Source organism: Seriola dumerili, unplaced genomic scaffold, assembly GCF_002260705.1.
Source record: "Seriola dumerili isolate Sdu_G_001 unplaced genomic scaffold, Sdu_1.0 BDQW01000088.1, whole genome shotgun sequence".
Classification (NCBI taxonomy): domain Eukaryota; kingdom Metazoa; phylum Chordata; class Actinopteri; order Carangiformes; family Carangidae; genus Seriola; species Seriola dumerili.
Genome location: NW_019174343.1, coordinates 13,130,639 through 13,135,237, shown reverse-complemented (window position 1 = coordinate 13,135,237; position 4,599 = coordinate 13,130,639).

Below are 4,599 nucleotides of genomic sequence, written 5' to 3'. Positions count from 1 at the left end.
ACACACACACACACACACACACACACACACACACACACACACACTGGGCCCCCGCTCTAAAGCCCCCAGCCTGGGCCCCTGCTCTCTAACTGGGAAGGGCATTCCTCAGCCTATACACACGCGTGTGCATACGCAAACTCACTCATTCTCACATGCGCACATAGGTCTACAGACACACACGCACGGGTTTGCACACACACACACACACACTGACCTGAAAGAACACAGTTTTAACTCTTTGAGTGCTGTACTGTAATTAGCAGGTGGTAACATCTTAAAGGTTTCTCTCTCTGCTATTTGGTATGTGCCCATTCATTTCCATATATAAACTTGAGAGTGTGTGTTTGAGAGAGGTGGAAGAAAGTGTCTCAGCCAACAACCTATTTGCGCACGAACACACACACACACACACACGCACACACGCACACACGCACGCACGCATGCACACACGCACACACGCATGCACACACACAAACACACACATACACACACACACACACACACACACGCACACACACACACACATATCATAAGTTTGTGAGATGCTTGGATACAGTTAACAGAAGCCAGATGCTCCAGTGTGTGTTGCCAGTAATGAAAGTGTGTATCCGTGGTGACAACAAACAGTTATTATTGTCCTGCTGTTTGGACAGCTCCCAGTCCGCAGCATCTCTGTTTACTATTAGCTTATAGAGAGAGAAACAGAGAGAAGGAGACAGAGAGCAGAGACAGAGAGAGCGAGAGGCAGCTGCATGTCTGAGCAGACACAAAAAAAAGACTTATATCAGAATAAACATGTGTTTTAGTTAATGGTCTGGAACTGTCTGGGATATTAATGCTTATTTGGCTGTTGTTCTCTGGGTGGCCAGCAGGTGGAGTTTTGGGCAGCAGGCAGTCAAGGAGCAGAACTTCCTACTCCAACTTTGACCCAAAGTTGGCCTTAAGGTTGAAACATTTTGTTTCATCAGCTCAGTTTCAGTCTGTCCCGCTAGAGCTCAGGTGGTCCTGAGTGGTTCAATTTTAGATCTGAGGTGGCTGTCACAGGTTATCACTCTGCACTGGGAACATAGCCCAACACTTAAAACTACTATGAGGGCATAAGGGAGCCACACAACGACTGTATGAAAAACATTCCCACCTGTGGCCGTACACACCCACTCACACCTACATGGTCACATCGTTTCCCCGCTTCACCTTCTCCAGGACTAGACTCACTCCTCGGTTTCCGCTGTTAAATTACAGAGATCTTTATTCCCCGACACTGGAATTCTCCTGCTTCCGTTTTGGAATGTCAGAACTCCAAGTGAGCCGTTTGTTTGGGCTGGGCTGCGGTCCAGAGAGAGGCCTTAGCAGTCCCAACCAAAATGTTTTTATTGACGGGCGAAAGCAGTCAGGCCGACAGCACCGATTGGCTGTAATTGGTCGGCAAGTCAGTGGTGTGTTTGAAATACCCTATGTAAAGTGGCAGCCTTTAAAAAGCACACACACACACACACACACACACACACACACACACACACATTCGCCCACCCCTGTTTCTTCCCTCCCGTCGCCTTAAGAGAAGCCAGATGGGCCACGGGGAAGCAATCACCCCTCTATTTGTCTTGGTGCTGATCAGGTTAGTGAAGTGTTCTCAGGCCTGGCCAGGAGTTGTCTACACACTACTGCCTGTTGTCCCCGTGGCTCAGTCAGCTGCATGACTTGAGCCAACTGGCCCGGTCAGACCGCTCTGGGACTATCTAAACAGCAGAACAGTGAGTGGGGAGAATTGCTCTATCACCAGTAAAGGGCAATAAATGGCAAAGGTAATGTTTTTTGTCTGTTACCGTCTCATTGTGGAAGTTTGATGTAGGGCTGGGTTCAGTTGAACACCAACTTTCTACTTACTGCAGTGTAAAGGGATAACTAGACGAATTGAGCTAATGTATAAATACGAGGTTCAGTGAGGAAGCTGGTAGCTAACATCTTTCATCTGCTGATATGGACACCACCGTTTAGGGCTGGGTCAATGGATGGGAGGTGTGGAGGCAGCAGCGTGTGTGGAGAACATTCCAGCCGCTGAATACACCACAGATGGTTTGGTTTAGAGCAATGAAATGAGCACCAGACACAGAGCAGTGACAGTGAATGAAAGGCTCAATGATGCACATACACACACACACTTGCACATACACACGCATGCACGTAGCCGTGACTGCACGGGTTAATGGAGTGACGGAATCCAGAAGGAATTTACTCAAGGACTCAGGGAGTGAACTATTAGGTAGCCTCCAAACTACCCTGCAGAAACTCCAAAAGCACTGCTCAGTTTTTTCACTATGTTACGCAGCTATAGCTTTTTAACAGGGGCACGGAGTACGCAAGGATGGAAGTTCAGCGCACGTAGAAAATCAAGAGAGAGAATGAGAGACAGCAATATTAAAAAGACACAAAGATGGTCAATGAGGAAGACCCCGATGCAAAAAGACGGCAGAGCAAGTTGCACCAGGGCAGTGAAACCTGATCCCATTCAGACTTGCCCACCTCCTGATTGGCTGGCCCTCCGATGAACCCTGACCCTTGACTTTGTCTGGGGCTTGTGACCTTGAGTGAAGTACAGGCAGTCAGAGCATTGTGTCTCCTCCCAGACTCGTGTCTGTGCTCTCTCTCTCTCTCTCTCTCTCTCTCTCACTCTCTCTCTCTCTTTCACTCTCTCCCCTGTCTCTTCCTCTCTGCCCATTCGTCTCCAGTGAGAGAGGGCCAGTGGGGAGGAGATAGAGAGCAGAAATGTCAGCGAGACATTAAACAGAGTGCGTCTGTGTGTGCTCTCATAGTCCAACCTGTCTGATTTCCTTCTTCCCTCCATCCCTCCCCCTCTTCCTTCTCCTCACATCTCCTCTATATACGCTTCTCCACAGAGCAATAAATTTATCCTCTTCTCTCCAAATCTCTTTGTCTTTTTTGCTCCATCAACACCCTTATCACCTTTTTTCTGCAGATCCTCGCTGCCCTCCCTTTGCCTCTCATATGGTTTATTACATCCCATGTCAGGGCCAATACCACCAGTAATTCAAATAATATTTTGTATTGTGTATACTTGTATTGGTTGGCAACATTGAAAGGGAAATACCAGCCATTTTTAAACGAAGTTGCATGCTATTTATATAGTCTTGAATGGATAAATGAGTCAACATGGATAAGTTATAAATAAAAAAGACCTATAAATCAATGAAACAAGGCACAACTCTTTAGTGTCATAACAATGCATGAGTGAATTAAAAAAAACAAAGACAAATTTCTCACAGTTTATGGGGGAAGCTTCCATCCAGATATGTTTATGGAAACAGTTCAACATTTTGGGAAATATGCTGATACCACTCTCATATCTGTATGGCAAATATGAAGCTCCTGCCAAGCAGCAGGTTAGTTGACTTAGCATAAAAAGGGGAAACAGCTAGCCTGGCTCTGTCCAAAGCTAAAAAAAAAACTGCCTACTGGCACCTAAACCTCACTAATTTTAGATTTAAGGTTTTAGAGGAGGTTATGAGCCGCACTATTTCTTGGCTGGGATCAGTTACTTCCTCGAGGCTTGTCATCACCTAGCTGCTTCCCCCTTTAACTCTCGGTAAAAAACAGAGAATAAGATCATTTCCCAAAATTACGACCCATTCCTTTAATTTTGTAGCAGATAGGAGTAGTCCAAAAATCCTCCCCAAAATGTATCCACATCCACAGGGATAGCATTGAATTTTGCTGTTTCAGGTGAATCAGATAAACAAATAAATAAATATTGCTTTTTAAGAAATTCACTACTAATTTACTAATGCATGCATCTGCATTAAAAATCATCAATCAAAAATCAATCCTCTCCTCTCCTCTCCTCTCCTCTCACACCTGTGAACACACATAATGTATACATACCTACAGTACATGTAGTGTTGGCATACGCACACAGAAGTCTTTCTATGCTGTCCCAGTACAGAACATGGCAGCAGAGCGCAGCCGAGTGGTGTTTATTTTATTGGATGTTTATTTCGCTCTGTAAAACATGCCACTCAGGGACCTTGCCGAGTGATGTACTCAAACCCTTTCTCTCTCTCTCTCTCTCTCTCCTCTCTCTCTGTCTCTCTCTCTGTCTCTCTCTTGTGTCTCTCCCAGCGTAAACAGTGTGTATATTGGGAGTGTGTCCTTCACTAGTTTGTGTAGATGTGTAATCCATCCAGTCAGACATTGTAAACAACATCTCTACATGTTTATAAATACTGCCCAACCACTCTAATGAATTTATGGTAATGCCTTGTTCTACTGCTTCTGCTGTGTATGTGTGTGTGTGTTTGTGTGTGCGTGCGTGCATGTATGACTACTTTGCTAAACTAAAGAGTACTGCACATATTTTACTGGTTTCTGATGTTTCTAGAGGGGGTTTTATTTCCTGGTGTGCACAGCCTGGTAAAAGCTTAAAACCTGTGACAGCAGCAAGCAGTGAATGACTGTGCCACAGTATGAAGTCTATTAGCAAACCAACTCTGTTTTATTCCATTTACCTCACTTCAACTCACCACAGCAAGATCCAATCTCTTAATAATGAAGTATATGTGTTATATTTATGAAGAAGTTTGT